This window comes from Macaca thibetana, chromosome 4 (assembly GCF_024542745.1).
Source record: "Macaca thibetana thibetana isolate TM-01 chromosome 4, ASM2454274v1, whole genome shotgun sequence".
In the NCBI taxonomy this organism is placed as follows: domain Eukaryota; kingdom Metazoa; phylum Chordata; class Mammalia; order Primates; family Cercopithecidae; genus Macaca; species Macaca thibetana.
The window spans coordinates 69,138,630-69,152,866 of NC_065581.1; the positions used below are offsets into that span (position 1 = coordinate 69,138,630).

At 38.7% G+C, this 14,237-nt stretch overlaps 1 protein-coding gene across 1 annotated transcript in view; it reads left to right on the plus strand.

The window, feature by feature from the left end:
- Nucleotides 1-14,237, plus strand: part of RIMS1 (regulating synaptic membrane exocytosis 1) — a 914,410-nt gene that overhangs the window by 265,400 nt on the left and 634,773 nt on the right. The window lies entirely within an intron of this gene.

Here is a 14,237-nt window from a genome sequence, read left to right on the forward strand (position 1 = left end):
CTAGGGGAAATTTAGAAAAGCCTGTTTGTTCAGATTCCTCTGTGTCCCTTCATCTTCAAATATAAGGATGTTCCTTTCCTCTGGATATAGGGAGAGCATTTCTCACAAGAGGATCTTATGATTTGTTTTAGGGGAAGGTCAGAAAAACCTTCCTAGGTGTTATGACCTGTTTTACAAGAAGAGGGTAGAGGAAGGTGAGAATGAACATCCTACCTTGTGGTTTTCTCAAATTCCTCAGCACTGTTTTTTTTCCTAACTATAGTTGATCATTAAGGTCAGAATCAGCAGGCTATTTGCTTTATCCCACTCATGAGCTCCAGGCTCTTGGAGTCCCAGAATTTCTTTGCAGATTCTATTCATAGTACTCTTCTGTCTGGACTTAAAACTAAAGACATATCTGTTCATTCCTATTCCTGAACACCCTTAAGAAAGTAGGTCGGTTTGCTGTGTTTTAATTGTAAAGCATCTTGTGAGTCTCTGTAAAAGAAGCCGAGTAAGTGCTTGTTGTTTTCAGGGTAATTATTTCCTAAGGAATGCACACACTCTGACTTTGCCAACGAAATCACTCCACAAGACACATAATTTAAACCACCATTTTATCTTATTTGTTAAATTAAGTAACAGGAGGAAAGCTAGCCTTTAAAGCATGCTAGAAAAGAAAGGCCAGAGCTTCTACATATAATTCCCATCAATGAAAATTTGCTTTATGATACATTATTTTTCCTTTCAAATTATTGTTGTTATGTTAAAATAGATGTCCACATGAATGTTGAGTGCTGGGTAATAATATAGAGCACACATTCTTTTTTAAACTTTTATTTTAGGTTTGGGGGTACACATGAAGGTTTGTTACAGAGGTAAATGTGTGTCATGGGGGTTTGTTGTACATATTATTTCATCACCCAGGTATTAAGCTTAGTATCCGATAGATATCTTTTCTGCTCCTCTTCTCATGTTTTGTGCATTTACTTTTTGATAATGTCATTGTCTTTTCATAAAAGAGAAAAAAGATATTAAAAACTCATCCATTAGCCAGGTCATCAGTGACTGACACACCATTTAAGTTGGTATTGGGTTTTGTGGGGATTTAATTCTGGAATGTATAACTGGAGGGCTGAGCCACCTGAGCCAGGCAGCCAAAACCACCGACTGAGGACTACCCCATCTTAAGCTCCAGGTCACAATAGATTCTTGTATCACTGATGACAGAGGCCAACTTGTACTCTGAAGTAGAGTGTGTAGGGGGTAGGAGAGAGATGTCTACAACACAGCAGCCCGAGCTGAGCTCGGAGCACTTACGGAGTAGAACACCCTGGAGCCAGCAGTATATTAAATACCATCCTGGAGAGGCTTTTGTCACCAACAGTTCCGAAGGCTTTATCTATCTGACTTTTTAAGCCAAAGCAACTTTAGCCAAGTTGATCAGGCATCCACTTTGAATGCTGAGGGCATTTATCATCTCTGGCTGGTATTCCTCACCATTATGATTCTCTCACTGAGAGAAGGAAGAACTGGAACATTTCTTAGGGATTTGGGCTCAGCCTTCTGGTGTTCGTCACAGAGGCTCCAGGCCCCTAAAGGCGTAGTCATCTTCAGATACGTGCAGATGGTCAACCTGTACTATTTTAGTATGGAAATTAGAGTTAATAAAAATCAAGTGTTACACCTAAATTTATGTTTTAATAACATAAAAAATATTTCAACATCAGGGTAGATCAGTAGTTTTCAACCAAGGAAAATTTTGTCTTTTCAATTACTTGGTTTTTGAATTACAGGGGATATTCAGCAATGTCTGGAGACATTTTTTATTGCCACTACTCAGGGTGCTACTGGCATCTAGTCAGTATAGGCCAAGAATGCTCCTAAATATCCTACAATGCACAGGACAGACCCCCACAACAAAGAATTATCTGGCCTGAAATGCTGATGGTGTTCCAGTAGAGAGAACCTAGATTAGGTTATGTTGCATTCAAATTATTTTGATCTAGTTGGGGATACATATAAATTGAGAAAGTTTCAAGATAGTGAAATTATGACCTAAATTAGAATATGGGGACATATGCTGCAGGATTTGATAGAAGAGTCCAATTAGAATTGTATAGAATGGGTAGAGAAGCATTCAGGGAGGAGGTAAGATTTCAACTGGGCTTTAACAATTGTATTACATAAGCAGCAAGGAACCAAGAAGAAACAGCATATCACCCCCAAAGAGAAGTGCTCAAAAGTGCAGCATAATGATACTATTTCTCCAGTTCCATGCGAATACACAGAGTATTAGGGAGCCTCCAGGAATTTTCCTGTGACTGAGTGCCTTTCTCCTCTTTTCTGTCCCCTCCATATCCCAGGAAGTACCCCTAATGGAGAGATAAGGCAGAGAGCAGGTACTGGGTGTGGATTGTAGAATAACTTGCCAATAGCATGATGGTGCCAAGAGTGCTGCCAGTAAGGTGACCATGCCCACAGCCATGCAGGCTTTTTGATCTGCAAGAAGACTTAACTGCCAGCACATTTGTGCTTTAGTCAGAATGGGCTACTATAAGAGAATATCATAAACTGTGTGACTTGTAAACAATGAAAATTTTTTTTGCACAGTTCTGGAGGCTGGAAAGTTCAAGGCAATGGCAGATTTGGTGTCTGGTGAGGGCCTGCTTCCAGGTTCATAAATAGCATCTTCCTGTGTCTTCACATGGTAGTGGAGGTAAGGGAGCTCTCTGGGTACTTTTTTTTTTTTTATTAGGGGTACTAATCCCATTCATGAAGTCTCCACCCTCATGATCTAATCATCTCTTAAAGGTCCCACATCCAAACACTATTACATTGGGAATTAGGTGTCAATATGTGAATTTGGGTAGGACATAAATATTCCAGTCTATAGCAATTTGGTAGTTTACCAATTAATGTGCATCTCAATTTTTGTAGGCCTTTTACATTTCCTGTATTTGAGGATATGGGGCTCTGCCTCACTCACATGGGTTTATTAACAGCCTCTGTCATGTACTTCTTTGTCCTGTGTAGTAGCAAAAGTCGTAGGAGTCTCAACAATTCAGATATTTCAATTGGTCTGAAGAAAGAAGACTTTCTTTATCCTTCATAATTAATACATGTAGACACTGCAAAGTGGGGACAAGGTCAGGAAAAGGTGACTCTGAAACTGGAGATAATAATGAATGAAGTTATCCTTTTGCAGAATGGAATTCATCCTTCTAGATAGTGTAGGTGGTAATATATTTCAAGTCTCTATTTAATAGATCAGAATATATTTTCAGGTATAGAAGGGCTACACTTCAACAAATACACAAAAACTGTTTTCTACAAGATACTGTATTGGGCTACATGACTAGTATTAAGTATGTGATAAGTAGTACTAGTAGTAACTGGTAGTAAGTGGATCTTAGGTAATAAAAATCAGAGGATCTGATTGGCAATTTGCTACCAGGAGGTTAGTGATCTATATGAAATGTACAGAAAAGAAAGCCAAAGGACAAGTATTTGGTAGTTCATATTCACTAGTGTTCAGAAACAGAATACTTTAATTCTGGAAACTCATTACCTATTCTTGAGTTAATTAGAAACACTCCTCCTAAGTAAGATGGATCGTTTCGAGCACTTTGTGACCATCTTTCCCCAATTTGTTTTGATGCTATTTTATTTAGTGACCCTCTGACCTTGAATTTGTTTCTTTCAACAACCTTGCCTAGTAGAGAGAAATGCCCTGAATAGTAATGGGCTTCAGCTCTCAAGTTAAGAACTTCTACCAAGACTTTCCACTTACAAAATACTTGAAGTTTTGCATAAGCTTATTGTACATGCTTGCAAATCCAGTGAGGCCGAGTGAACAGTGATTTTTATCAATGCAGTCTATGGAAAAGGAAAGTAAGAAAGGCAAATTGGTTTCTTAGTCAGTTAATCTGTGCCAGAGTTGAAACCAAAGAGCGAGCCTACCAACTCTTTCCGTGATACTAATATCCTAAGAGAATTGATAACACAAAAATCAAGAGGTGAAAGAATGAGCCCTAGAGACAAAACACGTGATGACTGCCCTCTGATACTTCTCCCAACCGATACTCCTTCCAGTTTGGCTGCCTGTCTCCTTGTGGTTTCTAGCACTTTGGTTTCTATTCAGGAGCCTGTTGGGTGATTCACATTTCTCTCCTGCACCATGGAGTCATTGGGGATGGCATCAGAGATGAGGGGAAGAGAAACTGTGGCATCTCTAGAGACATGCTTAGAAGACGGGAGATTCTTCCATGTGGCCTGTAAGAGGAAGTGACAGTCACAGAGTTGAATGCCAGGGTGGCCTGGGGAGACAGATATTTTGAATCTTAGGCTTATTATGTCTTTCTGGATTTTTAGGTTTGGACAAATTGCTGCATCTGTCTACCTTGGTATTGTTGTTTGTAATTCTAGAATGAGAATACAAAAGTGATAAAAGGAATACTAGATGCTTTACTTTTAAAATTCCTGAGCTAACAAGTAAATGTGCTGGAAGGAATTGGATTTCTCAGATCATTTTGAGATTTGGCCAATCATTCATTTCATATACTCACCACATTTAATTAATCAGATATAGTAATCATTGTAAGCCTTAGAAAAAAATTTTCTGCCTTCTTTGTTTCTTAATAGTTAATTGATCCAATTCCTTTGGTAGGGTGACATACATGAGACTCTTTCTGGGACTTAGCTTTCTTTCCAAATTTTAAATATCACATGTTATTGCCATATATGCTATATTAAGAAATTCTGAAAAATAAAATCTTTAAAGAAAATTCTATAATAGACAGAAGGATTGTGGATAAACTCATCACATTTAAGACAATACTTAATTATCAAAACTCAGTAACATGTTTTAGGGGAATTTTACATTAACTTTTGTGTGATAAATAAAAAGTAGAGTAGGAGTTTGAGAAGTGGAATTACTGTTTTTATTATTACTTTTGAGGCGGAGTGTCACTCTTGTGGCCCAGGCTGGAGTGCAATAGCACAATCCCAGCTTACTGCAACCCCCGTCTCCCGGGTTCAAGCAATTCTCCTGTGCCTCAGCCTCCCTAGTAGCTGGGACTACAGGCACACGCCACCATATCCGGCTAATTTTTGTATTTTTAGTAGAGACAGGGTTTCGCCATGTTGGCCAGGCAGGTCTCAAACCCCTAAGCTCAGGTGATTCACCCTCCTCGCCTCCCAAAGTGCTGGGATTACAGGCCTGAGCCACCGCTCCCAGCCAATAAATACCTGCTCCTTACTCTTATTGGTTGTAAAAACTTATTAAATAAACTTATTAATAAAGTGCCACAAAGTCTTAGGCAAAGAGATAAAAAACCTCAGGAAAGTGAATCTCTGCCAGTAACAAGTTAATTATTCTTTTTGACTTTAAACTGCCAGCTATTAGATTCCAAATTTACGTAATAGCTTTAGGGAAAACCACATTTGTTTCTACTTATGTATCTTCAGATGCAAAGGTTTGTCACCTGGTTTCAGCTTGAAGCGATTCCTTTGAAAGCTTTGAGCTTTTCTCCTCAGAGCAGCAGCAATGTGGAATGTCGAAACTCTTAATTTTTTCGTGAAGTGCCACGTGCCTCTGGAGCTGCCTAGGTTCCATGACTATGTACTTTGTGTTCTGCCAATTTTGATTCATTTTTGTTCCTTATGAAATCTCTGTACCAGAAGATTTAGGAATAAAAAGACTTGCAACAATAACTTGTTACTGCACAAGAAGCAGAAACTGCTGCTGCCTGTTTTTTTCTTCCCTAATTCAGTAAAGAAAAATGTTCTGAAATTGTATACCATAGAGCCTCCCAAGAACTTTTGCGTGTATCAAGACCCAAATTCAAAAGCCACAAACTGGAAAATTAAAACTTTAAAATACCCTTGACTAGTGTTTGTCGTCTAAATTTAACTGCAGTACACGGACAGGTTTTTAATTAGGAAAGTGTGAAAACAAATGGCATCCTAACCAAATTTCTTACTTTGGAATATTCTTGTGACGCTGAGAATGAAAGTTTGCAAGACCGTGCCTTAGTTTTGTAAAACCTTTTCTAAGAGAAAAGAATTGGGGAGTGATACATACAATATTGAAATGAATAGAAATGTGTGTTTTTAATACCACATGGTAGGCTCATCAATTGCTTGCTGGAAAGCAGATTCTTCTTGTTGTGAATCTGATTCCCGAGACTCTCTTGATTCATTTAATGGTTTATGCTAGGTAAATATTTCTCAAAATTCTCCCTTTCTTTGAGTGTTGTCAGCAGCAGACAAGCAACAATATAGTATTGTGTCCGGAATTGGTGGGTTCTTGGTCTCACTGACTTCAAGAATGAAGCTGCGAACCCTCACAGTGAGTGTTACATTTCTTAAAGATGATGTGTCTGGAGTTTGTTCCTTCAGATGTTCAGATGTGTCTGGAGCATCTTCCTTCTGGTGGGTTCCTGGTCTCGCTGTTACGAGTGAAGCTACAGACCTTCCTGGTGAGTGTTGCAGCTCTTAAAGGTGGTGTGAACCCAAAGCGTAAGCAGTTACAAGATTTATTGCAAAGAGCAAAAGAACAACACTTTCCCCGGGTGCAACGCCATCCGAGCACGTTGCCGCTACTAGCGCCCACAGCCTGCTTTTATTCCCTTATCTGGCCCCACCCACATCCTGCTGATTGGTCCATTTTACAGAGAGCTGATTGATCCACTTTACAGAGAGCTGATTGGACCGTTTTGACAGGGCGCTGATTAGTGCATTTACAATCCTGTAGCTAGACCTAAAAGTTCTCCAAGTTCCCACTAGGTTAGCTAGATACAGAGTACTGATTGTTGTATTTACAAACCCTGAGCTAGACACATAGTGCTGATTGGTGTATTTACAATCCTTTAGCTAGACACAGAGTGCTGGACAGAAAAGTTCTCCAATTCCCCACTAGGTTAGCTAGACACAGAGTTAGCAAGATACAAAGTACCAATTGGTGTATTTATAAACCTTGAGCTAGACACAGATTACTGATTGGTGTATTTACAAACCCTGAGCTAGACACAGAGTGCTGATTGGTGTGTTTACAATCCTTTAGCTAGACATAACACTTCTCCAAGTCCCCACTAGGTTAGCTAGATACTAACTAATCAGAGTATTGATTGGTGTATTTACAAACCCTGAGCTAGACACAGGTGCTGATTGGTGTATCCACAATCCCCCAGCCAGACATAAAAGCTCTCCAAGTCCCCACTAGACTCAGGAACCCAGTCCGCTTCACCCAGTGGATCCCTCACCTGGGCTACAGACGCACCTGCGCCGCCCAGCCCCTGGGAGGTCTATGGGACTGAGCCCCTGAAGCAGGGAGTGGCACTCATCCGAGAGGCTTGGGCAGTGCAGGAACCCACTGCCGGGAAGAGGGTCGCGGGGCTTTAGGCATGGTGGGCTGCAGGTCCCGAGCCCTGCCCCATGGGTAGGCAGCTGAGGCCCTGTGAGAACTCAAGCGCAGTGCCCCGAGGGCCAGCACTGCTGGGGTACCCAGCCCACCCACTGCAGCTGCTGACCCAGGTGCTAAGCCCTTCACCGCCCTGGACCGGCAGCGCCGGCCGGCCGCTCCCAGTGCAGACCTGCGCCCACGGCCCATGCCCGCCCCCGCGGGAACTCGCACTGGCCTGGATCAGTGCGGGCGCGTGCCCTGGTTCCCGCTGGCGCCTCTCCCTCCACACCTCCCTACAAGCAGGGGGAGCTGGCTCTGGCCTCGGCCAGCCCAGAGAGGGGCTCCCACAGTGCAGTGGCGGGCTGAAGGGTTCCTCAAGCGCTGCCAGAGTGGACGCCTAGGCTGAGGAGGCACCGTGAGCGAGGGCTGCTAGCGTGTTGTCACCTCTCAGTATTATAGTCTAAAAATTTCAGACAGGTAGATGTGATCATATTCAGGAACTATGTACTTTTGGAAAATAATTTATTTGGATGTTTTAGAATAAGGGATGTTTCATTCATATGATACAATAAAGAGGAAAGATAAAAAAATATTGTTCATATTTTGGTGGATAGAACGTCAAAATCTTGGAAACGTTAAGAGATACTCCTGTAATCTGCTATTCAATTCTGAGAAATGTCTTTCTTGGCACAGTCACACTTGGGAGCACTCAAATGAATTCAACAGAATTGAATTTAAAGCACTTTAGTAAGTGTAGTGGAGGACACAAAAGTTAAGACAGTGTACTTACTGTATTCTCTCATAGTGTGCTTTGAATGACACTGACTTTAGAATTCTACAAAAGCACTTATATTTATTATTTTTGGACTGCTTTTTCCTTCCTAATAGACTGCGAGTGCTTTGCACAGGAAAGCAGGATCTTGTGTCACAACAGGTAGTACAGTGGCAGAATCATAGTAGACACTCGAGAGTGTTTGTAGAGTAAATGCTAAATTTTATTTTGTAATAGGAAAAGAAATGTTATCTTACGTTAATACATTTAAGTGTAGTTTCTTCTATTGACCAACGTTGCTAATCCTGCTAGATTAAAATAATAATAAAGAAAAAGAATTCCAGCTCTCCCCTCATTAAATCAAGACATACTTTGTTTACTAGGGGGTAATATCTAAAAGCAATTATTAATATTTCTCTTTTACTGTGCTTTCATGACTATGAATGTCACCCTAATTGCCCAGAGCCATCTTTTGGAAGAAAAACTTAGGGTAGGGAAATTAAGACTGTTACAAGATAAACGTAAAGAGAAAAATACAGGTAGGATGCAGCTTTGGATGCTCAAAGTTAGAAACATATCCTTTCAAGTTATGTTATTTTTCTGGAAAAGGATATTCCAGATTCCTTTAGCTCTCATGTAGCATACCAAGGGTTTAAATTGGCTTTATAGTCAGATAGAAGGATTTGATATAGGGAAAGTAAAAGGAAACCCAGGCTCTTTCCAATGCCTATGGATTATGGAACAAGTAACAGGCACAAGGAGAAAGAGCTATCAGAGCTAATCGGATGTATATGTCCAGATTTTACTTTCTTTGTGCTTAGCTCACTAAGGGCTGATAAGTAAGGGTCTCATGCTAGCACACAGGGCCATGGGTGCTCCTAATTTTTAACTCTGGAAACAGATACTTTAGCTTCCCCTAAACAACTAGGGCGTGGCAACATCAACTGAAAGGCTCAGGGAGAAATTAAAGGCCCGAGGCATTTTTGTTCTCCCATACTACCCAGAGTTGCCTGGGGCATGGATGCTAAACTGAGGTGTAGAGGGTCAGCTATCAGGTCCTTTGTGGCAACAGAGGCTGAGGGTAAATGACCAGACCAAGGCACTGAATGGAGAAAGTGTGCAGATTTAGAGGTCTTTAGGGCATAGGAGTTGAAAAGGGACCCAATCAGCCAGGGAGCTTCACCTAGTTCTAACCAAGCCAATATCATACTGCACATTTCACCAGTCATGAATGCCACCAGCCATGAATGAGGGCAAGCAGAAAGCAGATGAATAATCCCCAGAGACTCCATGGCTGAACTTGACAATTTGTAAGTGAGAACTTCTAAAGGCTATGTAATCATATATGGATGAAAACTTTACCTTTTCTCTGCACATCCAAATTTTAATTAAATTCTGCCAACCTAATTATGAGATAGTAGTTGTTTGCCAAAGTCTGGGAATCGAATGGTCTGGTTTTAACCTGTCAATGATCAGGCAGTGTTGGCACAGGGTGAGGTCTCTCTTAATAGCCATTTGGAGCAATGCACTTGCAATTCTTTAATCAAAAACTGTTACTGATAGGAGAGCCTCACCCTGCTAAAGTCCTCTGAAATTTGTCATTCCAGATCAACTATAAACAAACTTGAGGACATTTATATTGATGGTTATATTGATGGATATAATGACTGCTTTCAATTCATTATTGATATCCATAATAATAATGACTTTTAATCAAAGATGTAAATTCCTAATTAGAAATTCTTTTTCCGTTATTTCCTGTGCAGCAACAGAAATAACAGCTTACTGTATATTACATTTAATTTACAAATATAATCTTTTACAATCTCTCAATCACTCTGAGGATAGAAATTATTATCCCAATGTTTGCAACAAACTGACTTTCCAAGATTTCAGGTAAATTGCCAAATATTACAACTAATAAGAGTAAGGAGCAGGTACTTATTGGCCAGGAGTGGTGGCTCACACATGTAATCCCAGCACTTTGGGAGGCCAAGGTGGGCGGATCACTTGAGGTCAGGAGTTCAAGACCAGCCTGGCCAACATGATGAAACCTTGTCTCCACTAAAAATACAAAAATTATCCAGGTGTGGTGGCGGGTGCCTGTAATCCCAGCTACTAGGGAAGCTGAGGCAGGAGAATCACTTGAACCTGGGAGGCGGAGGTTGCAGTGAGCCAAGATCGCACCACTGCACTCCAGCCTGGGTGACAAGAGCAAGACTCCGTCTCAAGAAAAAAAAAAAAAAGAAAAAAGTAAGGAGCAGGTATTGATTAAATAAATCCTAATCATAAGTCAAGAACTTTCCATAAGTGATTTGAATTAATCTTCAGGACAACCCTATCAAGTGAATATTCATGTCTATTTTATAGAGAAGAAAAATTAAGTAATTTGCTTAAGAATGCATAGCAAGATTAGAACCCAGGTCTGATTTGATTTAAAAGCTGCTGTTCTTTCCACTTTCTATTTTGCCTTATAATTGTGTCTGTGTGAAGATCAATTTTACCACTGTTAATGTATAATGTATTAGAAAGCCTCATATATTATTGGAAGGATGAAACAGCAAATTAAAACAACAAATTGCAACACAGTCTAAACTTACTGAGTTCTTATTATTCTATGTTTAATTCTCCTATCTTGTAGGAATGAAATGAGCTAATATATTAAAAGTGAAAAAATAGGCCTAACACATAGTACATGTTTAAATCATTTCACTTCTCCCTTCCTCTATAAACTTAGAATATAGAGAGATAAATGGACAGACTGGTGTGCACACATAAACACATACTCCTCTATATATCTCTTTATCATATATACCTTTATATAGCATATAATACATATATAATTTTAAAGCCATGAAACTATAGTATTATAAAACTATAAAGGCTAAAAATAAAATATTTGAACTACTTGCATTTTGATTTTTTAATGCAAAATACTTTGTATATAAGTGAAAAATAATTTAAAATGAAATTCTTACAAAGAATACTTAATGACCACTTAAATAAAAAGAAATATCACAATTTGATCAAGCCTAAAACCATTCAATTAAATTATTAAAATTACAAAGCTTTATTTTAGTGTTAGTGACTATATATTATTATTGTTGATGTCAAATAAATGGTATTGGCTATAGTCAGGAGAAAGAGCTTAATGTTATTTGAAAATCAAAATGTTTGTTCTCACTCATAAGTGGGAGTTGAATAATGAGAACACATGGACACAGGGAGGGGAACATCACCCATCGGGGCCTGTCAGGGGGTCAGGGCCAAGGGAAGGGAGAGCATTAGGACAAATACCTAACACTTGCGGGGCTTAAAACCGAGATAATGGGTTGATGGGTGCAGCAAACCACCATGGCACATGTATAACTAGGTAACAAACCTGCATGTTCTGCACATGTATCCCATAATTTAAAGAAAGATTTAAAAAAAATCAAAATGTTTTAAAACATATCAAATTATGAGTTTGAAAAAACCTATAATTGGAGAAAATATACTCTGATAAATGCACAAAGCAAAAATACTCTGAAATGCTGGACAGTGGGATGTCTGGATGGCCCTCTTGCTCCCTGGGACTTCAGCCAGTCCATATGGTCATCTAATAGGAAGCCTGAAGACTGTGGGTGATCTTGCAGACCATATGTGCTGCAATACCTAGGAACAACTGGGGCTTGGCTAATGACGTGGCGAAAACCTAAATTTAGATTTAACTTGTTTTTATTGAGCAGAACCCAAACCTTCTGGTATTTTTGCACATTGCTTGCTTTGTTTATCAATAACTTTGAAATGAGACTGTAAAAATATAGCCCTTTCCACTATAGATATGTTTCAAGTGACCTATTTTGGAATGAAATGCCTTTCATTCTACAGAAATATTTTAAAAGCCAAAAGAAATAATGTTGTTGCAATTCTCATTGTGCTGAGAACTATTAAGACCAGAGCCCACCAGTGGTTTGGCATTAGAATTGCATCTGTAAATGATCCAGGGTACCTGTCTAAACCAAGATTGTCCTCTAATCTTAGAGCTGACATTAAAGAAAAGAAAACAAAAACCATGAATGTGTAGTTGCTAGGATTCTAGAAGTCCCTGAGGAGTGCTTAAACTCAGGAATGGACAAGAAGAAGGTCAAAATAGATAGAAATAAAGATCTGATGAGATGATCATGAAAATCATGAGATATAGCATTCTCCCTAAATCTTCACTCTGTTGTCTATCTTTAGATGAGCATCCTGTTTTGTGAGAGTCAATTTCATTTGAATACTTCACCTTCTTTATGTCATTTTAGCACCACTTACAAACACAGCAAAATTTATCACCAGGAAATAGAGTAAAGGAGACAGGGATAAGTAAGATAGAATTTAGGGGGTGTGATATTCTGAGCTGTGTTCTCTGTTTAAACTCACCAATTAATTTTTTGCTTAATCTCCAATTTTATATTGATTAATACACATCAATGAAGTACCAATAATATTAAGAAGCTTATTTTCAACTCAAGATTAATGCAAAATACATTATAAAATGGAGGAAAATTCCTTTACACAAAAGATAAGCGGGAAAATACTTTAAGATGACGGATGCACTTATTTTGAAGAAATTTAACACCTCCAACAAGAGAGATGTGTGTTTTCCATCAACAGAACTACTTTTCTAGCTCTTTGTGAACAATTTGCACTGGATTAAGAGGCATTAATTCTGATCCTCCTTCTTAGGTTTCACATGTCAAAGACTACATCTGATGTTTAGAAGCAAATTGAAATTCCAATTAAGCTTATGTAAATGTCAATATCTATTTAATTTTTTTTTACAGGTTAGAAATCAAAAATCAAAAGGGTGTGGGGCTCTCTTTTAGTTAGTATTGTGTTGCTTTAAATTTCTGTTTGTTCCAGATTATGATTTTAAAACTGGTAAATATGCCAAGGAGATGCCACATTTAATTCAGCAATGTGTTGTCAGATTGTTAGGAAGCAATTTTTATTTTCTTGAACAGAAGTGAGATCACTCGAGTAATATTAACTTTAATGTTCAAAATTGGCTTGGGTTACCCTCAACATCATACTTGATGCAAGATTACAAAATGGGAGAACTAATGCTTAGGTGTTTAAAGGGTTCTGAACATGATAAGCACTAAATTCTCTGTTAATTTATCAGCAGGCTATTTGATTATTACCAAGTAACAATTTTTTTTCTATATTTGGGAAACTAATATAGAGAATGATATTGAGACCACAAATTGCTTCTCCATGTAGCAATGGTGTCATAAAGATGAGAAATATACTTCTGTTACTGGTTTTAAACGTTGAAGACTGAATTTCACACTAGACAGAAACTCCTATATACTTTAGATGAGCAACTATAGTTAAGAGGACAAAATAGAGACAATAAAAAAGAACATTCAAAATAGAGACAATAAAAAAGAACAATGAGCAAGTAGAACCATGAAATCATGGTCATTGAGCTACTATAAAAATGAAATTAATACTCCAGATGATAGGAATTTCTATAACAAAAGTCCTGTGGGTATTCTCCCTGAAAATGTTGTGGAAGAGTCCCAATAGAAATAGATTTACTGATCCATTAGCAAATATTTATTGTATTTATCGACCAGAGACCATTCAAGAGACAAAAACCACATCAGTTATGTAAACAGAGAGAATTTAATATAAATAATTATTAATTAGGTATCCAGTTATTAAATAGATACCTAGTTAATGTCACAATTATTGTAATGAGCATCAAGGACAAAGTGGCACTCAAGAGAGCCTGACTTACAGAAAGCTATGATGATGTTTAATAAAACAGGATAATCCCAGAGGCAAGATAGATGGGAACCAAATAAGGGTTTTCTTTAATCTACACAACCCAAAGAAATCAAGGGTGGATGTTTAAGGGGCTGAGGCAGTACCCAAAAAACTACCACAGCTCCCTTGATCGATTTAGATACTTGGGCTAGTTTTCAGACCCAGAAGCCACAACTGAAGGAGAAGCTGAGTTTCTAGGATTAAGAACTCTGCAACACCATGGCAATTGCATGTAGAGTAATTATCTCTGCTTTCCTCTCCCACCACTTTCTCAGGTTATCA